This window comes from Lepisosteus oculatus, chromosome 14 (assembly GCF_040954835.1).
Source record: "Lepisosteus oculatus isolate fLepOcu1 chromosome 14, fLepOcu1.hap2, whole genome shotgun sequence".
In the NCBI taxonomy this organism is placed as follows: domain Eukaryota; kingdom Metazoa; phylum Chordata; class Actinopteri; order Semionotiformes; family Lepisosteidae; genus Lepisosteus; species Lepisosteus oculatus.
Genome location: NC_090709.1, coordinates 26,400,207 through 26,425,336, shown reverse-complemented (window position 1 = coordinate 26,425,336; position 25,130 = coordinate 26,400,207). Strand labels below are relative to the sequence as shown.

Below are 25,130 nucleotides of genomic sequence, written 5' to 3'. Positions count from 1 at the left end.
TGATTGGTAAGGGCCAATGGGGAAATTTGGGGATATCGTCAGTATCACTATACTGGGGCATTAGGACCCACATGGACCACAGGGTGAGCGCCCCCTGCTGGCCCCACTAAGGAACTAAGGAACCTTAGTTTTTCCCGGGAGGTCTACCATCCAGGTACTGACCAGGCTCACACCTGCTTAGCTTCAGTGGGTTGCCAGTTGTGAGTTGCAGGGTGATATGGCTGCTGGCCATAATCAGCAGCCTTCAGTACTGAAGCAGGTGTGAGCCTGGTCAGTACCTGGATGGGAGACCTCCTGGGAAAAACTAAGGTTGCTTCTGGAAGAGGTGCTAGTGGGGCCAGCACAACCATTAGGCAGGCCTCCTGACCTTTCACAGTCATGCTTTGTTGTGTGAAACTTTAATTATCTTTTTAGGATTTTTTGAACATGGCAACTTCCACCGAGATGGGTGGGGGGTGTCGGGGTGCTCTTCAATAGCTTTTTCATCTATACACACAAACGGATGTAACCAAGACACTCAGAACCTGTCACGCAGGGGCTGACTGCTGAGGATAGGGATCCAATGCGGTGCCCTTGGTAGGGTTGGCGCGAGACGCAGGCATAGTCGGAGTAAACAGGCAGGGGTCCGAGTCCGGGAAGGCGTATGTCGAAGAAAACTCAGTCTTCACTCAGGTTGGGAGATTGTCAACAGAGATCTTTAATACAATCAGCTGAAGGGGAGCATATCACAGAGAAAGGGTTTCCCCTAGCACTCAAGACATGTTCACTGGACTGAAGTTATACTGTCCTTTTTTATACATTAAAAGTAGGCAATACTTTAACATATCAAAGGAACATACAGGGAAAGGGGCAGTGTCAGAAGTCAAACAAACAGGACAGGGGGGTGCCATTTGGCATCCTACAATCTGTTTCAATTTTCTCTGGTTGAATGGGTGTGAGGAATCACAGGCTTTAGTTTGCACCTAAGACAGTGGTCTTAGGTGCGAACAGAAAACCTTTCCCACGCATAGTCACTGTCCTGACCTTTTGACTCGGTCTTCCACACGTAGCACAGGCGTAGGCACAGAATCGACAGGCGAAAGTGTAGTCGAGGGACTGGCAGGGGTCGGAGTCCGGGAAGGCGTAGAAGTTGCGTCGGTGTGGATTCAGAAGGCAGAGGCGTAAACGAAAAGTCAGGCTGGGGTCAGGATCCGAGAAAGCGTAAAACAGGCGAAGGTACAAAATCGAGTGGCTAAAGCGGGGTCGAGGTCCAGGGGAGAAGTCGTAGTAAGGCAAAGGTGTAGTTAGTACGTAAGCTCCGGGAGAGAATCTCAATCGTGAGCAATGACCGGGGGGCAGATGAAGGTTTAAGCAGAGGCCTGATTGACACGTGCACGTTTGGTACGGGGAGAGCTCGTAGGAATGCGGGAGCACTTGCCTGCGTGAGGGAGATTCGTGGCAAAACCAACAGAATCAACCTGAACTCACAGAAAAACAAGAATGCCCCCGAGACACCTGCACCCCCCTCGGACCACTCTGGTATCAACACCCCCAAACCCATCCATACCAGCTAACAAGACTCAGAATCGGTGCAACCCTCCAACCTGGACCAAGAGCAGGATGGGACAAGAACCTGCACCACACTACGCACCCCTCATCCAGACCAGCAGGACAGCCAGACCACAGACAGCACCATCATGTAACCCCCCTGTTCATTCCAACAGAAAAGCCGAACTGACCCCCACCAGCATGGCGACGCTGCAGCTCTGGTCACACCAGCAGGCCCAATGGGCTCAGAGCTGGGGGACATACAGATGCAGCCATTCAAAATGCGTGGGCGATACCGCATTATTTTCCGGTACGCTGTACGCAGTCTACCGCAAGTTACCGGTAAATACCGTGAGTTACCGGTAAATACTGCTAGTTACCGTAAATTCTCCTATAATATGACAAGCAAAATAATAGTATCCGGAATTTCGGCAAGGTGGAGCTAATAAAGCTCAACCTCTCATGTTTGAGCTGTGGCCATCAAAGTCTTTAACGAAGATATTACTAATAGTATTAATAATGAATGACTTTGGACAAGCTGTAAGTGTAAACTCAAAGTATTGCCCTGGTCAACATTCTTTTTTTCATTGACCGTCTTTGTAAAAGTAACACCACAGCATTTCGCAATCACGCATTTGTTTCCAATCATGCAAAGTACAGTAATTTTTGAGAATCGATTCACCATGCCTTTCACATGCTCATAAAAGAGATTGATTTAGGAACATAAACATATTACTGTATGAAAACTGTACTGTATACAGTATGTATATGTATATTTAATGTCTTAACTGTGCCCGTTTAAGTATTGAATATTCATATCTAATTTTACCACTGAAGGGAAATCTTAGTAGCTGAGCATAAAAAGAATAGGAGCATACTGCAACGCGTGTGAAGGCCATAAACGATATTAATTTTGGAACATAAACATACAGTATATGGCTGGTCTCAGTACTTTAAAGAAAACATACACGAAACATGGTTTCATTATGACCAGAATCGGTCTTGAGATATTTTTAACTTGATTTACAGTATTTGAGAGGTATGTCTTAACACCGATACTACAGTGCTTAAGTACTGCTCACGTATATGTTTCTAGGTTTATATTATGCATTTCATACGATCAAATTACTTTTGAGCAACTAATAAGAAGCGCGAAACGGTATGCGTTTTAGTTTCGTTTTGTGCTGGGACCCGTGGATTGATTAGAGATATCAAGTACATACAAGTCATTTTTTAAATGTTGTAGTTCGTCTTGAAAAAATGTTACGAGTACATCATCTATCAACAATTACACAGGTTCTGTTTCCATATTGCGGATTTTGGTTACGTAATATTATTTTCTAGATTTCACGTTGTGAATATATGATTTGGGCAAACAGAGACGCAAAGAAGTACATTATTGGTTGTTGTTTTTTTTTTTGCAGTTTTATCTAGAACAAGCGATGCTTAAACCTTTGTCTGATTCTTGTGAAACTACCCACACGACAGTTACAGTACCTAGGAGTTGACTTCAGTGATGTCACTGATGGGATGTTTCTAAAAATCCATGGTCTGTGATTGAAACCTGTAAAACCGGTTTAATTCGTCACAGCCAGCACTCTTCAGGTGTGAGGGTCTTCTGCTCAGAATGAAACGCTAAAATGTTTGTGTATATTCTAATGGTAGTGGGGGCAGGGTGTGTGGGAACAGCTTTGGTTGAAATTGCATTGGAGATCTATGTTCTTCACACCTGAAACATTTTCTCTGAAAGCATTTTCTCTGAAAGCATTTTCTTCGCAGTTTAACCGATCTTGTTACAGCATGTTACAGTTTACTATTATTAACCATATTAATTTTAAGTGCTTAATGTAAAATCTTGTAAAAATATATTTTCATTGTTCAAATATACATTAAGTCTGACTATCATATAATAAGTTAAATACAAAACTAAAGAAAAAATAGGGTTAAATATAATTTTAAATATTTTGCTAACAATGTTAACTGTTTATGAATAATAAAATGTATTAACTAAGGAGTAGGATGGCACAGTTGTTAGTATGTTTTTTGTTTTGTTTCTTTTTCATAAATACAACAGTAGTACCTGATGTCTCAGTGGCTTTCAAAATTAAATTATGCATGCAAACCTGTGAACTAGAAAGATAACTAAGATATCCATCCATTTATAATGGTGGCAAAGTGGTTAGCATTGCTATCTTGCAGCACTGGGGTCCTAGGTTCAATTCCTGCCATCCTGTGTGTGTGGGGTTTACATGTTCTCTCTGGTTTTTCTCCATATGTGTGATATGACTCCCTCTCGCACTCCAAAACATACTGGTAAGTTAATTGGTTTATGGGAAAACTGGCCCTGGTGTGTGTGTGTTTGTGTCTGTCTGTCCTGTGATGGACTGGCGCTATGTCCAGGGTGTATTCTGCCTTGTGTCCGTTGCTTACTGGGATAGGCTCCAAATCCTCTGTACTGGATAAAGAGATTAGAAATGGAAGTAAAGGCACTGTGCTGATGGAACTATACACGGTGTTAGAAACCCACTATGAAATGGCAGCATCTCACTGAGAATAAAATATTTTATAGTGCTGGCTTAAGGAAACAGCCTTTCCACCTCTCTTGCACATCAGTATCCATACCTAGTTATTTAAACAAATTGCCTCTAATTATAAACATCTTAATATGCTGGCTCTGTGGATCCGCATCAGCTATGTTTGCCCATTCCTTCAATTCATGTGCATCCAACACACAGTTCAACGCTAGCAACTACACAAAATCTAAAATATGAGCTCTACTTGCCACTTACAATACCAACAGTACCAGCTAACTTTAGTAGTGACATTTTCATGGATCTTTTTAACAATAAAATTTACAACATCAGACTTCAGACACAATTAAACAGGCCTCAAAAAAGTCTGGTACAAACATTTTCAGCATGGAATAAACCGTTACTTTAATGGTATAAACCTTAAATGGATTCATATTCTCAATAAGATTTGGTGCTCAGTAACATGACTTAGAAAATGACAGAAGACATACGTATCATGCTTATCCTTCTATTTTTCATAATCGTAAACTCCTTAAGGCAGTTACATTTTCTCTGTTCTGACCTGGAGTTACAGAGAAATTTAAATTCTAATAAGAGATTTGTAATGAGGAAAGTCATATCAATCACTCATACAGTACCAGGATTTGCAATTACAATACAAATACTTTCTTTCTATATGTGTTTATTTTGCAGTTTGAGTCTATGGCATTCCTTTGGGGGTCTATACTCCAAGGCATGACTTTTTTATGGGAACATGACATTTTTTTAAACATATATTTTTGTGGTAGTAGGGCGCAAAACATCAGTATTTACTGCTATTAATCACTGTACGATTTATAGTTGAAATCTGAGCCTAGATATAAAGTTAGATATAAAGTTAAAATCTCGACAAAGCAATGTAGGAAATACAGAGAAAATAAATCCTTTCTGACATCTAAAATCAGTTTCGATCAAGGTCTCTAAAACGAACAAGAAAAAGAGGATTTTCGGAGGGCAATTACGCTGTGTTTATATAGAATAAGTGATTTATGAGCAATCTAATTTCTTGTTCGTTTAAAACAGTGAAATGTCAGCTGCAAAAGATCGCACCAGAAACAGCACTCTCTCTGCCTGTCATAGACGTTCAGGAAAGGCTGAATGAAGTCATGTCAAGTACAATAATTCGGTGATCAATAATAACAGTTGTATTATATCCATGGAAATATATTCATTATATGCCAGCGAACCTCACCGTGCCAGGCCACCACTGCGTCACAACACACAGCTGCCAGTGCACCTCTACATACCCGACCACCACTGCATCACACAGCTGCCAGCGCACCTCACCGTGCCAGGCCACCACTGCGTCACATAGCTGCAAGCGCACCTCACCATGCCAGGCCACCACTGCATCATAGAGCTGCCAGGGCACCTCACCGTGTCAGGCCACCACTGCGTAACACCACATAGCTGCCAGCGCACCTCACCATGCCAGGCCATCACTGAGTCAGAGATTAAATAAAACCTCACTCGCACCAAATAAATTTATATTTCTAAATATCACAACATGATCGAATTTAAGTCATTTTAATAACAATGAATAGTCACCTAGGCGTTACAATATAAAAATTTATATTGATTTAAATAACGTTTTGATTTAAATCGCAAATGCGGGTTTAAATATATGTGTTTTTTGATTCACAATCAGACAAATGCAACATAAATTGATATCTTTGTCTTCTAAGTATCTTAATAAACTTTCAGCATAGCTTTCTCCCCGTTTAGATTTATTTTGGGATCAAACGTGGAAAGATTAGATTGTAATCGTTTTTATTTTTTAAATACATTTTAGAAAAGTGTAATCTATACTAAAAAGCTGTACACCACCTGCTATAAAGATACATATTGTAATACTTTCGGGTTCGAATAGGACAGACACAAGAACTTAGACTTGCGGAGTTAAAGCAAGTAAAGCCTTGATTTTATATATCACCTTTAAAAGTGGCATCTCAAAGCAAAGTAAATACCCAACACTGATTGTACCCATCTGTCATGCTAATAAAGCAGCTTGAATTGAATTGAGAGGGGGGGGGGGTATATTTGCTTTGTGTATAAAGTACATTGTGAATGTTTTCACAGCCTTCACTTTGTCGTTTTTATGCCATTTTTTGACCACGCACGAATATTCCTATGTCCGTATCTTCACAAGGGAATCAGTGCGAATTTTAATACTAATTAAATGACCGCGGGCACTTTCCACCCCCTCTACATTCTCAGAGTAGAACAGACTAACCTTCTAATGAAAGACGGTCCACCCCCCACGGACAGGAAAAGTGCCCACAGGCACTTAAACTTAATATGGTCAGTAACAGTAAACAGTAACATGGTCAGAAGGAGCACGTACAAACGTTTCCGAAATAACCACATGTAAGACTGATGCTTAAAATGTTTAGGGAGAAAGTGGAATACTGGTGTGTATTTTTTCTTTAAACTACCAATACCAGCCATATACAGTCTGTAACGTAGGGATTTCTATATGTCTTTATTTAGTGGTTACATTAGTGACAAAGGCTAAACTTTTAGCTTCAGTAACGTGTACATATCTCCCCTTTTTATAAAACGACATGGTTGAAAACTGTTCCAGAGCCACTGTTGTTTCTTCAGTGAAAAGTACATCATGAAATGCCTCTCCCTGTTCAATCCACTGGAAAAAAGAAAAGGAGCATAAAGCTTCTGATGGTCATAAACGATATTCATTTAGGAGCAGCATCAGAGGTATGTTTTTAACTGCACTGCATTGGAGAGAATACCATAGTGTGTTTTTTTTTTTTACTCCCTGGTGGAAACTGGCTTCCAGAAGAATCAGTATGGCTCAGAGATTAAATAAAACTTCACTCACACCAAACAAATGTATATTTCTAAATACCACAACATGATCGAATTTAAGTCATTTTAATAACAATGAATAGTCACCTATGCGTTACAATATAAACATTTATATTGATTTAAATCGCGTTTAAATCACCTTTATTTAAAACCCATAAATAAAGCTGATACTGTTTAGACTTTTAATTATTTAAAACTGTATTAAAGCAGCACGATACACAATGCAACGTAAATCGCTATCTTTGTCTTCTGTGTAATAATGTTCACCTCTCTGTCCAGCAAATTTACAATAGTAATAATAATGAACTTTATTGTATATGGCGCCTTTAAAGGTGGCTCCTCAAAGCGCTTTACAGGTTAAAAACAATACTGTTAGGCTGGGAAAACGTTTTTTTTTAAGAAATACAAAATGAGATATAATGATATGTTCCGGCTTAGACATTAACGAAGAGCATAACGCGTGTACTGTATACACTGCAAGTACAACCCCCCTCTCTGCAGGAGTGCTGGCTGTGACGAAGTGAACCGGTTTCACGGGTATTTTCAAAGTAGGAGGCGAGATTTCCAGCGAAAGACACCTCCCCCCCCTCAAAAACCCAGTAAGTACAGTACTTACTAGTTAAAGGCTAGGCTCCTCAATGAAATCGCTTTAACATGCTAATGCGTTGCTGTAACAGTCCGGGCGTGGCAAGCCTCTAATTTCAACCCGACTACGGCGAAAGGAACCCTTCTTTCATTAGAAGACAATGAACATATTTTAGCCCTGAATGAATTAATAGCAAACATGGTTTACATAAAAGACATTTTTCCAAGAAAGTTTAGCCTTTGTCACTAATGAAACCACTAAATAAAGACATAAATATAAAAATCTTAAGATTTTTAAAATACATGACTTTGCTAAAATTTTTTTGAAAATAAAAACAATTACAACCGCCAGGGGAGAGAGAGAACAGGGGAGGGATGTTGGTTTTGCATAAGGGGCGGGGCTATGGGAATTTGGTCTGTTTGGGAATGTGTAGTTACATGTTCTGGCTGTTTGTGAATTATCGTTGTTGAGTATGGAGTGTTGAGGTATTGATTTTGTGTAATGCTTTATGTTGAAAATTGAGGTGGATTTTGTTTATGATAAACAGGATAAACTGGGATGGGAGGAAGGTTTGGTTTTGCATAAGGGGCGGGATTATGATAATTTGAGGAATTTGCGAGAGTAAAATTGTTTGATATATTTGATTTTGTATTGTGGTTGTTATCTATGTTTTTGGTTGGTATTATGTTTATATGGTTGTTTTTGTTGGTTGGTTGTTATTATGGTTATTAATAATACGATCTATAGTTGAAATCTGAGCCTAAATAAAAAGAAAAAGCAAGTGATTAGGTTTATGAGCAATCTAATTACTTATTCGTTTAAAACGCTATATAAAATAAAGTTTATTATTAATTTGCTGGACAGAGCGGTGAACATTATTATGCATAAGACAAAGATAACGATCCTGATCAGTTTAGAAATCTGTGTACACTGTAAGGTTTTTACTTCTTAAACTTTTAAAATACACGTTTTGAATAGAAAGAAATCCTCTTCCTGGTACAGTATGTATAGCAAACCAGCACGTCTTTTTTTCTCCAATCAGAGGGGTGTCAGATGGTGTCAGCCAATCACCATTCTGAAGCCCTACCATAATCTCTGGTATGGGGAGACCCCAGAATTCTGTCCCATAGTTTAGACAGATGATAGATACTTTTATTGATCCCGTGAGGGAAATAAAGTAAATCATTTTCATTTTAGGAAATTATTAAACGCTCGGTTAAAAGCAAAGGAGATTGTCTGTTATAGTGGACATAAAAACAAGAGTTCGCTGGCATTATATCCTGGAAGACACAGACCGGTGCCAGACCAGTAAAATGCCTGATGAACTAGGGATTGGACAGTTTCCAAGTACAATTGGACAGTTGCTTGTACAATCGATGGAAATGTTCAAATAAATGTGCAAAAGAAAGAAACAAAATAATCATTTATTTCTTTATCATATTGGGTAGCTAATGTCCTCTCTTTGCTAGTTAGTGGCTGTGTTTCTGCGTTGGGTAGCAACGGGTGACTGTTCTCAGGCGGAAGATGTAAACAGCTTTATGTTCGTGTTAAATAATTTTTTTAAATTAAAATTCATTCCATACAGCAATCGCATATTTGGGTACCGTTTCATAAAACTTTCATGCTTAAAATGTTTAGGGAGAAATGGAAAACTGGTGTGTATTTTTTCTTTCAACTACCAAGACCAGCCATACACAGTACAGTTTACATACATACAGTAATGTTTATGTTCCTAAATTAATATCATTCATGACCTTCAGATGCGTTATGCTCCTCTTCTTTTTATGCTCAGCTACTAAAATTTCCCTTTAGTGGTAAAATCCATATAAATATTCAAAACTAAGCGGATTAAAATGTGCACAGTAAAGACATTAAATGATTAAATCTTTGCACTACCAACCAATGCACCACGAGTGCCCCTGTCGGTCATTTTGGCCAGCCAATCACTTACCGCGGTGCCCTCCGGTGCCCTGCGGTGGCTTGTGGGTAGGTTACTGTACCGCGGGTTTTTACCGCGCATTTTGAATGGCTGCATCTGTACTTAATTGGCTTTATGATTTGGTATTGATTTTGTATTGTTGTATTATTAACTTTGTGCTTTCTGTGTTTTTATCGTATTGTGGACTTATTTTTTAAACAAATGCTTACAAAGGCAGACACGGCACACATCTGTTTATACCAGCGGTGAATTGTACATTTTTATTAAGTACAATCTACTGTGCATTTTTGGGAGTATAACAGATTCGATATAAAGTGGCAAAAATCTAAAAGGGGAAAATACCCAAGACTGCGTGTAAAGCCCTTGTTGTGGCTGTTGTTTTATTTTTAGATAAAAATGGCGTAGTGTGCACGAAATGTTGCAGAAACACAATCTAATATTTTAATAACTGTTATTTTAATAATTTGATAAGTATGAGGCCCCAGATCCAAATCTTCGGTTCTGATTTTTTAAACATGATATCTTCCCTTCCTCTCGATGTGAGCAATTGTTTTTTTTTCACATTGCGATCCAAAGAGCCTCAGACGCACAGTCTAACAGTAACCAAACCAGAATGGATTCTGCTGGGAGCCGGACTGAGCTCATTCTCACTCCCTGTGTTGAAAACAGAATTATCTCTTCCCCGAACATCGTCTACAGATCACTTGTGTGCTTTTAACCTTCTCGCAGCTACAGGCGAGACTGAAGCTGGAGATGTGAAGGCACCCGCTGGTGCATCTTCTCCAAATTTCACTTCTCTTTTTTTTTAAAGTAGATATAGCCCTGAAAAAAGCATTAGCTTTATCAGTTTTTACATTAATCGATTTTGAAACAAATATTATATTTTTATTGCAATTTACATAATAATAATAATTATTATTATTATCATCATCACTTACACTTATATAGCGCTTTTCTGGATACTCCACTCAAAGTGCTTTACAGGTAATGGGGAATCCCACTACCGCCACCAATGTGCAGCCCCACCTTGATGATGCAACGGCAGCCATACTGTGCCAAAATGCTCACCACACATCAACAATCAGTGGGGAGGAGAGCAGAGTAATGAAGCCAGTCCATAGATGGGGATTATTAGGAGGCCATGACTGGTAAGGGCCATTGGAAAATTGGGCCAGGATGCTGGGGTTACACCCCTACTCTTTCAAGAGATGACCTGGGATTTTTAAAGGCCAGAGAGAGTCAGGACCTCAGTTTTACTTATCAGCCGACGGACGGCACCTGTTTACAGTTTAGTGTCCCCGTCATTATACTGGGGCATTAGGACCCACATGGACCACAGGGTGAGCGCCCAGCGACAGAAACCAGATGGTACTGTGTGTCGGGCTCGGCTGCAAGCAGGACAATGATGTCACGGGGACAAAGTAGAAAAAATCAGAACGGTTCTGTAAAAGACCTGTGTCAGCTGTCGGTTCGCAGTCTGGACTCTAAATCCATCGATCTGATTTCAAATCTCTCTAACACCTGAGCTGTGGCTTCTTTTGAGTAGTTATTCAGGAGAACATTATGTTAATCGTATAGATGAATCGTTTAATATATTCAGGTGGATAGCTACTTCAGCATGCATATCTGCAAAGAAACAAGTAATATTGTAGGTTTATTCCATGCTGAAAAGAGAAGAGAGAAAACAAACCTGAAGAAGTTTTCATAGCTGAAACGTTGTGTTTTCTCTCTTCTCTTTCAGCATGGAATAAACCTATTACTTGTTCCTTTAATATATTGTTCGGTTGAATTCAAAATGCTTTACTACTACAAGAGAGGATTATAGTATGGAGGATGAGACAAATTTATGATTTCTTGGAAGAAAATGGTTTTACTTTGCATTCGAAATGAATCAAAACTTTTGCGTGACACACAAGCCCTTTGTCTTTTTTAAAGATATCATATTTTTAAACAGACAAGTATAGAAAAAGTTTTTTTTTTTACTTAGAAATTTTGGATGGGGGTGATGCATTACTAGTAGTGGCACTGAGGTCACTATGGTGCTGTTGAGCACCATAAGGTTAGGGCCAGTGGTGTAATGTATAATGCATCTGACTTTGGATCAGAAGATTGTAGGTCTGACTCATGTTGCTTTTAAACCAGTAGTAGATTTTCTTTATGTAAATTAACTGCAGCTGAAAGCTATAGAAAACACATTGGCTAAATTGCAATGAACTGTCGAACTGTTTTGCACGAAGCTGCAGACTACTTAACACGGTACTGTCTGAAGATCAGCTCCTGCTCTGAGCTCAATAGCAATGCAAAACTGTGCGTAACAAAGCTGGCGAGCAGCTGAACTTGTGCTAAATAGTCTGTTCGGTGATGAGGGTTCAGTACTGGCGTTGTTCTAATTAGCACGAACTGCACAGGCTGAATCAGACAATTTCAAATAGTCTGATCAGTGTAGGACAAGTTAATGAAGAATTATTACTTTGTCTCTGTCTCTTGTTTGTATATAAATGAATGTCTCTGACAACTTAATGTTAGTTTTTAATTTAGTTTTACGATGTTGGTCAGGCGTTGACATATGCACAAACACACGAAATGTCTCACTCCTGATTCAGCTCATGAAGCAATACGAGTGAAGCAATTCCTCCTGCTTCTCGTACAACCATATCAGAACAGAAGCCCGTGTCACCCCGCTCTGATTCAAGAGCGACTCACATCTTGACAGGGTGCTTGGCATGAAGGGGGGGTACTGTCACGCCCTCTGCAGCCAGAGGGCGCTCCTTCTCTGTCCTGTCCCTAGTTTCCAGCCTGCTGTCCTTCCTGTCCCTCTCTTTCCCTTGGGCTATATATTTCCGGGTCTTGCACTCTGTCGTTGCTCAGCATTGACGTTTGGATGTCCTGAGACCCGCCTAGCACCAGGGCGCCCCACGTCCGCTCCCTGAGGGCATAGGTTTCTATATGGCATTCCTGAACTCTTTGCACTAATGAGCCCGGGCCTTTTTCCCGTCTCGCCGCTACGCATATGGGTCTTTTTCCACTCTCCTACTCCCCATGGTTAGTCCCTTAGGACGTCCGTGACAGGTGCCCCTTTGGAATGGTTTTCAGAAAATGTGAGAAAAGGAAAGTTATGTACAGTAAGCTCTCACACACAGCTCTCAAACACAGCATTAGAGATTGGAATCTGATTGTAAAAAAAACTGCCCGTCTCCCCGCCATTTAACGTTGCTGTTGTTTTTATTTTACATATTGTTAGCATTTTAATGAATTGTTAAAAGATTTATACACAAATCGCTAAATACGAAACGTAAAAACCCAACTGTAAGCAATTGACCATTCATATTCCTGAATTTTAAATACCTATGTTTATCTGTCTCCAAGTGCCTGGTGCAGCTATTTTGAAAGCATACCTCAAGGAGGACTTTACACGCAGTCTGGGGTATTTTCTCCTTTTACATTTTTGCGATTTTATATCGAACCTCGTATACTCCCAAAAGTGCACAGTAGCTTGTACTGTGTGCCCTGTTTGCCTTTGTAAGCATTTGTTTAAAAAATAAGTTCACAATATGATAAAAACAGAGAAAGCACAAACTTAATAATATAACGATTCAAAATCAAAACCAAATCATAAAGAAAAAGAGTCAATTTCCACCTGCACTGATATCCCTTCAAATGTTTTATAAGAACTATTGACGTTTATAGAGTAGAAGCCTGGTCCATTTCTTCTACTAAACGAGACTATGGGAGTGAGTATTTTGATGTCGAACTGGGATTTAAATAAAGAGGAACACTACACTACATTGGGCTACGCGTGTGACAAAACGTTTATTTTAGACTTCTCGATAGCTCAGTTGCTAGCTCTTAAAACTGTAGAAAAAGCAGTGAGTATGTCTTATGTCCCTGGTCTGAATCCAGTTTGAAGGGTGGTGTTTTCTTGTTCCTTAATCAAAAAGTGAATTGCGAATTTGTCTTTCACTTTGACGTTCACCCGAAAGCTCAGTATACAAAGAGGTAGAGGCTCCTGTTCTGAATAATCCTCACGTCTGATTGTTTTGCTCAGACCTTTAAAATGTACACTGTGGACTATTTGCTCTTCCTAACACAATTAAAAAGCCGCCGGCAAACTTATCGATCGGGAGTTTAGTTCAGTGATAGCGCGCGCTTAAGTTTTCTATCGCCGGCATCTCTGTATTCTTTTTAAATGCGATATTTTTTATTCTTCGTGTGTGAATTTCAGGGAGACTCATAAACCCTTTCTCTGTTTTTAAGATACATTATTTTAAACCAGACATAATGAAAGACGTAGTAATTAGACACACGTACAAAACACATGAATCTAATTGAAGAAACTTTTGACCGGGGCGATGTATTACTAGTAGCGGCTCTGAACTCAATGTGGTGCTGTATAGGAATGCAATACAAACGCCAATGGCACAATGGATAACGTGTCTGATTACGGATCAGAAGACTTTAGATTTCTACTCCTTCCTGGTTCGTGAAGAAGCTTTTAAACCACACTACTCAACACTGACATCGAAGTGTGTGCGGTCCTACACAACCTTACTATCGACTAGATGAGTCTTCTGTTCTATCTCCGATTCTTTCCGCACATTCCTGCTATTTCACCACCGTTATTGTAGGATAACAGCCACAGACACGAGAAGATATACTATTCCGAACAAATGTCTTAAATAATCAAGTTGAAAAGGGTGACAAAAAGTTTTTGTTTCTTTAACGTAACCTAACTTTTGCCTGTAAAGTTCACATTATTTTCTGTAGCCGCAAATCCCTAATATTTCTGCTTTCTCCCGAGAAACACAAGCATGGAGTCAAATCATATTAAATAACACAACACATCTATTAATTTAACACCCAGATGTGACAGAACACATGTAAGACTTACACACAGCTTTTAATATGATATAGTGAATTTGCAGGTATCCTGGGGAGGGAAGAGAACTGATATTAAGGAAATACATATTTAAAGGGGATGTAAGTCTTAAATGTGTTTTGTCACATCTGGGTGTTAACTGAATAATTTTCTAGCATTATTTATTGTGTTTTGACTCTATACTTGTGTTTCTCAGGAGAAGGCAGAAATATTGATGTTTACATTTATATTCACATTCCCGGTGATATTGACATAGGTACTCAACTATTTACTTGTAGTTTGACTAGTGTCAAAAGTTGAAAATCTCTGAAAACATCAAGATGGCTAACGACGTGCAAAGAAACTCAATCACATTTAGAGAAGGTAATGTTTAGATCGGATTAATTCGAAGTGTGTCTCTGGGTGCATTTGATCTACGAACGTTGTGTTTAACTGAAGCACACCCTGACTGAGTGTGCCATAGAAACTGACACATGTCATATTTTTCCACATTCACAGATTTTTGGCTAAAGTAAAAAAAAAATCGTTGTCATTTTCTTGCCAGCTGGCAGTAATTCTTTTGAACTGATAACAAAGACAAGCATTTTAGCTTTCGCGATGTGTGGAGTTCTTGAAAAACAAGTTGTGCCAAAAACGAAATAAACACCTCCATTAAACTTAATGCAGAAGCATGTTGTCTATAACAATAAACGATGCAAGACAGGAAGAAAGGCACCGCTGGGATTTAAACCCAGGATCTCCTGTTTATTAAAGAGGCGCTTTAACCATCTAAGCCACGACACCAGCAGAACTCTCTTCTTTTACTGCCACTTGGACACACCGCTCTGAGACACCTGCGTTCAGTAAGCCCTGAGTCTGCTGGCTGAGCAAAGCTGCCTCCTTTCCACGGAACAGGAGCCCCGACTGTAAGAGAAATGAAGAGAAATGGCTTTTATTGGGCACTTTTCATGTCCAATGCTCTTGACATCTCCCAAGGGCGGCAGAGTTCATTTACCACACTTTTCCTTTCTTTCTTCTTTCTGTACTCTTTGATGAAACAAAACGAGAAATCATGTAAGGGAAAATGTCTTTTTTTCATGGAGAAAACATGCACAAGGAAATGTGTTTAGAAGAAGTGAGTTAACATGAAAAGTGACCTAATTTACCGGAGCAAATGCTCACCTAGCAAGATCTGCTTTACTACAAGAGAGACGTAGAGTGAAAGACGTGATCATTTCATGCCGTTGTGGAACGAAACGCTTTTGTCTTGGAATTCTAAATCAATTAGAAATTCAGAGCGACACATAAAGGCTTTGTCTGCTTAAAAATGATGATTTTTTAAAACTAAAAAAAAATGTAGAAAACACGTTTCTCACTTAGAAATTTAAGATGGGGGTGGGGTATTACTGGTAGCGGCACTGAACTCACCATGGTGCAATTAATTTACGTGACGGGCTAGTGGTTTAATGGATAACGCGTCTGATTTCGGTTTATAAGATTGTCGATTCGACTTCTACCGGGGCTGTGTGATTCAAATCAGGCTCCTCAGAAATAGATGTCTGTTATGTAAATGAAGCCAACCTGAAAGCAAACGTTGGGTCTGGGTTCCTTTCTTTCCTGCATGAAATAGCAAATCGTTACAAAAAAAAAAAAACACCAACTAATGTCCAATAGTCCAATAGTTAGTCATTTAAGTAAACATGAATATACTGTAAGGTCTTGGTACATGGGAGTGGATTTCAACCACAATTAAAAGAAGGGCAAATTATAATTACAGGCTTCAGACACTTTTTCATACAAAAGTGACCAAACACTCCCTAACTTTCAGGTTTGCTTGAACCTGTAACAGAAAAGCGGTTTGAAACTTCCATTCTCTGATGTCACTGTCTCTAAAGTCGGACGTGATGTTTCGCGGATGTGCAGTGTGCCTTTTCTCTTGTCGTGTTCAAGATGAAATGCTGCATAAGCTCCTGACTGGGTGTTCTGTACTGTTCTGTTATTTCATTCGGATTACCTAGGTGGTGTACAGCTAAAACCCGACTGCATGGTGTAAATTCCGAGTTCGACACCAGCAGCACCTGCAAACACATCAGCTGACCTCAACGTGATTTGAACACGCAACCTTCTGATCTGGAATCAGACGCACTACCATTGCACCACAAGGTCACTTGCGACAAGTGCTTTTAATTCACCCAAAGAGAAAAATCAGCGTCCCTGAAAAATATTGTTTTCATTCTCTCCTGTGAGGAGCGCCGCTCTTCCAACGAGGGTCTCTTCTTCCCAGACCACAGATTATTCATCCCGCCTGGCTCTCTCACAGAGAGCAGACACACCGTCTCCACTAATGTGTTTACTACATCTATAGATCTGACCCCCTACAGCCCCGATATTCCTGGACAGGATATTTACCACCAGCCTGGTGAACTTCTCATCTTGACCTCTCCCAGGAGGAGCACAATTAACACAGAATCCTCTCTCCATTTAGCAAATAACACAAAACACTGTTTACCTGTCAAGACAGAAAACCAGGCTGCTCCAGGTGAGGCTTAAACTCACAACCTCGGCATGAGTCCACTGAATATGTCATTTTACATGGCCTGAACCAGGAAAGAGGTTGGAAGTCAAGAAGTTATGGTTTTGTTTTAATACTTGCCTACTCTTTTAATTTTTTGGTCAAATCTTTTATTTGGGAGTACTTTCAGTGGATGTTAATCTTTGTCCCGATGCATGATTCTGGGCCATGGTGTGTCTTGAATAATGTTCTTATAGGCTTCAGTTTGGAAAAGTGCGGTCTTCAGAAGCTACCGAAACCGCTAATGGTTACATAACACTTAATGCAAAAGCAACGTTCGGGTTTGAAAAAAAATATTACTTGCTATGAATACAAACACTGTTACAGGAGGCGTGTTAGGGCTATTTTAGCTTAGATCATCAATTCATCTTACATTTCTTCTCCATCTATATCAACAGCGTCATCGCTACTGAGCACTAAAGGCAGGTCCTGGCAATACAATCTTCTTTAGAAAACATTTTTAAAACTATTTCCACTACCATACATAAAGTAAACGATACCGATTGCACGCAACTAATAAAATCTCTTATCCAGGGACGTTGTAGCTAGATGCAAATTCCAATCGAAAATGTATCAGCTTTAAAATTTTCTTTTGGATCCACAGGACGATCAGCATGAGTCTCAAAATATACCTGTGTTTGATTGTACAGCATAGATTGTACAGCATGTATGTTTACATTTATGTTAAAATTAAGGTAAATATATCAAAATATCAACATCCAACTTCACAGTGCTAACGTACTGTAACAGTGCTTGTCAAATTCTCAAACAAATCTGCGTTATATTTCTAAACTCTTTTAGCAGAGGACGCAACAGGAGTATAAATGATATCTCCCGCCAGCCATTCAAAGATACTTTTTCAAGGGTGAATATGGATTTCTGGGGAGTTGCGGTGTTGATCACTATTGGACTTCCCCGGTCTCAAGTGTTGTTGTTGGACACGGGCAAAAGACTCGCATTTTCTGCAAATATGAAGAGGGTTAAGGTTTCGGCTTTAGCGGAGACAGTGTTTACATTGACAATAATAAGAAGATCGTCCCTGGGTGGGTTTGAAACACCAACCTTTCAGTTAACAGCCAAACATGCTCGCCGATTGCGCCACAGAGACTGATGAGAGAGGCTTTTCTCCATTCGCACCTTTCCGGTCAAAAAATAAACATTGCTTGCATTTTCTTGCCAGTCGGCAATATTCCTACTGCTCTGATAGCCAAGAATTACATTTCATTTTTCACAAGCTGTATGAATTTCTTGAAAAACAAGTTGTTGCAGAAAGGAAATGCATTCATGCTTTAAACTAAATCAAGCCCTATGCGGTTGTCCAAGATGGTAGTTTCTGCACAAAAAGACAGGAAGAAAGGCACAGCTGGGATGTGGAGCCAGGATCTCCAGTTAACGAGACAGGTACTTAAACCGACTCAGCTACGGTGCCGGCAGAATTCTCCTCTTTTATAGCCGCTTGGACACACCGCTCTGAGCCATCTGCATTCACGAAGCCCTGAGTCTGCCGGCTGAGCAAGCTGCCTCCTTTACACGGAACAGGAGCCCTGACCATAAGAGAAACGAAGAGAAATGGCTTTTATTGGGCACTTTTCATGTCCAATGCGCTTGACATCTCCCAAGGGGGACAGAGTTCATTAACGACACTTTTCCTTTCTTTCTTCTTTCTGTACACTTTGATGAAACAAAACGAGAAATCATGTAAGGGAAAATGTCTTTTTTCATGGAGAAAACATGCACCGGGAAATGTTGTGTTTAGAAGAAGTGAGTTAACATGAAAAGTGACCTAATTTACCGGAGGAAATGCTCACCAAGCAAGATCTGCTTTACTACTAGAGAGAAGTAGAGTGAAAGACGTGATCATTTCACGCCGCTGTGGAATGAAACGCTTTTGTCTTGGAATTCTAAATCAATTAGAAATTCAGAGCGATACATAAAGGCTTTGTCTGCTTAAAAGTGATGATTTTTTAAAACTAAAAAAAAATGTAGAAAACACGTTTCTCACTTAGAAATTTAAGATGGGGGTGGGGTATTACTAGTAGCGGCACTGAACTCACCATGGTGCAATTAATTTACGTGACGGGCTAGTGGTTTAATGGATAACGCGTCTGATTTCGGTTTATAAGATTGTCGATTCGACTTCTACCGGGGGTTGTGTGATTCAAATCAGGCTCCTCAGAAATAGATGTCCGTTATGTAAATGAACCCCACCTGAAAGCAAACGTTGGGTCTGGGTTCCTTTCTTTCCTGCATGAAATAGCAAATAGTTACAAAAAAAAAAAACACCAACTAATGTCCAATAGTCCAATAGTTAGTCATTTAAGTAAACATGAATATACTGTAAGGTCTTGGTACATGGGAGTGGATTTCAACCACAATTAAAAAAGGGCAAATTATAATTACAGGCTTCAGACACTTTTTCATACAAAAGTGACCAAACACTTTCTAACTTTCAGGTTTGCTTGAACCTGTAAAAAAAAACAAGGTCTGAAACTTCCATTCTCTGATATCACTGTCTCTAAAGTCGGACATGATGTCGCTACCGTTGCACCACGAGGTCACTCGCCACATGTGCTTTTAATTCCCCCAAAGAGAATAACAGTAATGCTAGAATAACAGTAGTATTAAAACTACTACTACTACTGTTAATTCTCTAACAGTAACACTATAATTATATTTAATATTAACATGAATATGAACATTAAAACTAAAACTATCAGTAGCGCTATCATCATTAATACTCACATGAACACTAGCATTAAAACAACCAGTTGTACTCTCATTAATATTAATATGAATACACTAGTATTAGTATTTGTTGCTACCCATGACGTCACATCGCTCTTTGTGACGAACGCGATACACCTAGACGCGCACAGTGACATGGCGCCTGTCCCCGTGGTTACCATACTTATGATTTATAAACACTGGAAAAAATACATGTAAACTGTTACTTACATACATTTATCAACTTGGAATATATTTTTTTAGCTCTAGGATACAGTTACCTAAATAATAATAAGAATAATCATTGTTTAATTTCGGTTTGAACATTTTTTACACTAAACGCACTACAGTAATTGATCGATACAGTCTTTATTGACTGTTTTCTAGATATTTAGAACAGGATCAAAACCAGAAAAAGAATCAGTACTCACCAATCGGTGAAGCTAATTGTTTATTCTACGGTTTTTTAATTGAATTAATTGGTTTTCGATAGATAAGTGATCAATAACTCTCCTCCGTGCGCACCCTGTGCCTCCCGCGGTCTTGCTCTCTGATCCAGGCGCTCAGGCTGGTGTCTGTGATGTCACAGCGCTCTTTGTAACAGAGCAGAGCGCGTCTCCGCTGGAGGAGACTCCTGTCCGGAGCCTGGGGGGCTTTTCTTACAGATATAACATCCCCCCCAAAAAAGAACACACCGGGCTGTGAAGAGAAGCGAATCATAACAGTTGTAAAAGGAGAGCGACAAACCAAGGAATGAAATTCATTAAACAGGAAAAAAAATAGTTTACTTCACAGATTAATGTGTTACAAGGCGTACCCGTGTGGAGCAGTAGAGAACGAGCACAAGTCCCTGTAATAAGTGCTTTTAAATGTTTTAAACGAATCATCAGAGTATAGAAGCCAGGAGGTTTTATTTCCAGCCTGCTCTCAGTTCCATAGGTAGTCTGATTACCTGTTACAATAATTCATCTAATTGTAAATTTATAAGACTGTGAGACACCTGTGAGAGACATATGAGAGCTGGTGATTCCCTGGGCTGGTGTGGAATCACACACAGACAGGCCTTCTTCTGTGTGATCTGAGTCCCACTGCTGAGAGCTACAGACTGGTCAACTGGTCACTACTGTAGACACGACCATCGGCCCATTGGCTACTAATAATCAATATACAGTGTACTGACCAAAGTGTCACTACTTGTGTTTATTACATAAAAAGATAATTCCACACTCACGTGTGTTATAAAACATTTATAAAACATGTTTGGAGACTGACATACAGTAAAGAAAGTAATACTGAAGGGCTGGAGGTCCTGGAAAGGGTTAATAGAAGCTTCTTGCTTCTGACCTGGAACAGAGTCCACAGCTGACAGATCAGTGAGTCTTGAGCCCAGTTCACAGAGAGGAGAACCAGGAGCTCTTCTCTGTCTCTAAGTGGCTGTGAGGAAGGAGAAAATGGGGAGATGTAACCTGAGTCCAGGCTGTTCTGCCTGATATTATTCATGTAACAGCACTGATTGTCTGAATGTCCTCTGGTTCTGGATTGACGGATAAAAAGAAGTATGGAGCTTCTGTCCGATTGTCTCTGAGCTGTGAATCTGACTGAAAAGAGAATAATGATTTTTTATTCTGCCTCTGATAATTTTTCTGTTTGCCAAGTGGTGTTACATCCCCTTCAGAAACTCTGCACAGACTGTCAGAGTGAGAGAAAAGTAGAGAGATGGACAGATAAGAGCACACGCAGCGAGAGATACATACGTCTTGATTTACTTTGAACCAAGTGTTCATTTCCTTTGTGGAACAAGTTGTTTCTGAACTTCAAGAAATTCATACAACTTATATAAAATATAAGTCTTGCAAATCAGGACAGAAGAAATACCGCAAGAAAATGTCAGTGATTTTTCTCCTTTTAACGAAAAGTGGAGAAAAACAATGGCAGTGCATCTCCGTCGGCTTGATTTAGCTTAATACAAGTATTCACTTCATTTTCTGTGGATTACAGACTGCGAAAGATGAAATAAAGTTATTGGTTATTCATGGTCAGTGCAGAAGAAATACTGCCGGCTGGCAGGAAAATGTCAGTATTTTATAATTCTTTAACTACAAACGTGTGAACAGCAAAAAGCAACGGGAGTGTGTCTCTGTGCAGCTGTTAAATGAAGGGCTGGTGGTTCAAACCCACTAAGGGACGAGCTTCAGACTGTTCCGCTGTAACCATAATCTCTGCTAAAGCTTGATGGGATTTCTTCGCAAGCCCTCTTGAAATTTGCAGGAAATATCTATTTTACTCATGTGGAACTACAAGTAAACAATTAAGTACCTGTCAATGTCCAAGAAAACCATTTTCACGTGTGGAATTTTATCTTCAACTGGCTGTCAGGAGAATTCATTTATACACCCGTTGTATCCTTAGCAAAGTATCTTTTTTACATAACACGCTTTCGAGAAACAAACTGTGTATCTAGCTTTGTTAAATTAAAATCGGCACATCCCAGTTGGCAAAAGAAGTAGAATATACGACTATTAAACGCATACTTTAGACGTATAAATGTGCTCCGTAACTGGTCTACAATGAAATTCTAGTATACGTATATTGTTATATGTCAATTAGACATCTATGATTATATATAAATGGTTGGAGTTCTATTATACGGATAAATTTAGAGGACTAATATACATATATAGTTAAAGGTCTATTATACATCAAATAAATGTTTTATAGGTGTAGAAACTAGTAAATAAAGCCAATGATTTGTTTTAGAAATTTATTCTTAAAATATACAATTATTCACACCTGAAAAATATGTAGTTCAAATTATACATTATATACAATATTGTAATCAACAAATGGCTAATCATCATAAAAACACAACTAGTAAATTTCAGTTACAAATTCTAGTAAAATGGCAATATATATTGTAATGACAAACAAACTAATCACATGATCCCGCTAATATTTAACTCAAAACCACATTTCGATTCAAATATAAATTTTAACATTTACAACTTCTATATTTCCACGAAAATATAATTAATGTAGCACAAACGCTACTTTCTAAAAAAGACAGAATGAAACTGTTTGTTTTGTGTTTCATGGTGATCCTCCTCTCGATACTAATGCAATGTTTAATATGATCCCTCGAGAAACAAAAAGGAGTCCATTTCCGCCTGGAATGATTGATGCCCCATCAAACATTTTGTAATATTCCCGGAAGTTTATACAGTAGAATCCTGGTTCGTGGCTTAAATTCAAGGTAAACAAGACTAAGGAAACGAGTTGGAAACTTGATGTCGAACTGGGATTTAAATCACCCGGAACATTTCACTACATTGGGCAGTATGTGCCAAGGAGCATTTGACAACCCTTTGATAGCTCAGTTGGTAGAGCGGAGGACTGTAGTGGAGTCAGCAGGGAATCCTTAGGTCGCTGGTTCGGTTCCGGCTCGAAGGAAGTTGCTTTTTGTGTACTTTAATCAAAGAGTAAAAAGAGCGAATCTTTTTCTCTCAGACATTGATCAAAAGCTCAATAAACGACGAAGCAGAGGCTCCTGTTCCAAAGTCAGCCCACGTCTGATTGTCTTGTTTTGGCCAATATCTGATCTTTGAATTAAGGGAATACTCTGTTTGCTTTGTAATTAAAAAAAACATACAGTACAAATGTCAATTTCATTTTGGTTTCAAGATCGCAATTTAGTGTGAAACATAAAAGCCAGCTGGATAAGCTTTATTAATTTCCCTCACGGGATCAATAAAGTATCTATCTATCTACGTCATTTACAATGGCCTTTCAACTAATAGCCCGTGCAGGGATCAAACCCTAGCTGTTGGTACACTACGAGATGCGTAAGGCTCTGTAACGCGCAGATGAGAAACTAACTTCTGCTTCTTCATTATATACACAGTGAGCTATATATATGCGAGCTTACTGCCTCCTACGGGCTCTGTATTTGTTAGCGATACAAGACCGGCCGTGGAGAAATGAAGTGAGGAGGGTGTGTACGTTAAAAGGCTCGTAGCGTCCCTGGAAGGGCTCAAACCACCACCCTTTTGGTTAACAACTGAGCCACAAAGACGCATGTACAGCTTAACACTTCTCGGTCTCAGTGAAAGTGATACACTCCGTAAAATTTCCAGAGATTAATTTATTTTAAAAGGAAAATCACCAACAGCGGCCGAGATCTACTGGAGTTTTTTCATTCTATACTGCGATTTCTGAAGGGTACCCTGTGAAAATACGAGTTTTGACGAGAAGGGATGGACATATAAGGTCAAAAGGCTTGGGGAATTGAACTTTAAGGTGAAGACTGCGGGTTCAGTAGCAGCAGAACCTGATCAGTATCAGTTGACTCCGATATACTTTGAAAATGAACTTGGGGATTTAGAGTCAGACGTGCTACCGTTGCACCATGGGGTACTTAATTTAAAAAAATAGAAAAAACAATCAGTGTTCCTGGATCTGTAATTGAGAACAACACCTGCACAAGAGCTGCGCAGGAAGAATAAAATGTGGTCTGGGAAGAAAAGACTCTCTTCGGAAGAGCTGCGCACTTCACATGAGATTTTTTTTTTGTGAAGCTGATTTGTCTCCTTTGGGGAATTCAAAGGCACGGACAGCCGTGACTTCGTGGCGCAACGGTAGCGCGTCTGACTCCAGATCAGAAGGCTGCGTGTTCAAATCACGTCGAGGTCAGCTGTTACTTTTTCAGGTTCTGCTGGTCCTGAACACGGAATTCACACCATGCAGTTGAGTTCTATCTGTACACCACATAGATTAGTACATAGAGCAGTACAGGACACGCAGTGTGGAGCTCACAGAGGCTTACAGTCTCCAGCATTGGAGTGAAGGGGAAAAAAAGAACTTTGTATTTTTTTAAGAGAAAAGGCACAGTTCACATCTGCTTAACATCACGTCCAACTTTAGAGACAGCTACATCAGATAATGGAATCCCGGAAGTTTCAGATAACTTTTTTTAATACAGGTTCAAGCAAACCTGAAAGTTAATGAGTTTCCGGACACTTTTGTTTTATTAAAAAGTGTCTGAAGCCTGAAAATGTAATTTGAAAAAAAAAACCGCTATTGGACATTAGCAGGTGCTTTTTGTAACGATTTGCTATTTCATGCTGGAAAACAAAGGAAACAGACCCAACGTTTGCTTTCAGGTGCGGTTCATTACATAATATACATCTATTACTGAGGAGCTTGAATAAAATTTACACAAGCCAGGTAGAAGTCGAACCTACAATCCTATGATCCGAAATCAGACGCGTTGTTTATTAAACCGCTGGGATTTCACATACCCTGAATTTCCCCATAGTGTGCTCAGCGCCGCTACTAGTAATGCACCGCTCCGTCTAAAATTTCAAGGTGAGAAACATGTGTTTTCTGATTTTTTATGAGTTTTAAAATATAATCTCTTTAAATCAGACAAGGGGTTTATGTTTCGCACTGAAATTCCGATTGACTGAGAATTCAAAGAAATACTGTTTTCTTTCACAACACCGTATAATTATCACATCCACCAGACTCTCCAACCT

General features: G+C 39.5%; 3 non-coding genes across 3 annotated transcripts; 2 read left to right on the top strand and 1 right to left on the bottom strand.

Moving 5' to 3' along the window:
• Positions 1-16,397: 16,397 nt before the first annotated feature.
• Positions 16,398-16,469, bottom strand: trnaw-cca (transfer RNA tryptophan (anticodon CCA)). Its single transcript has one exon. It is a non-coding gene; the product is annotated as a tRNA-Trp (tRNA).
• A 6,489-nt stretch (positions 16,470-22,958) lies between these two features.
• trnay-gua (transfer RNA tyrosine (anticodon GUA)) lies at positions 22,959-23,046 on the top strand. Its single transcript is given in 2 exon segments — positions 22,959-22,995; positions 23,011-23,046. It is a non-coding gene; the product is annotated as a tRNA-Tyr (tRNA).
• Positions 23,047-24,213: 1,167 nt separating this feature from the next.
• Positions 24,214-24,285, top strand: trnaw-cca (transfer RNA tryptophan (anticodon CCA)). The gene has a single exon. It is a non-coding gene; the product is annotated as a tRNA-Trp (tRNA).
• Positions 24,286-25,130: the final 845 nt, after the last annotated feature.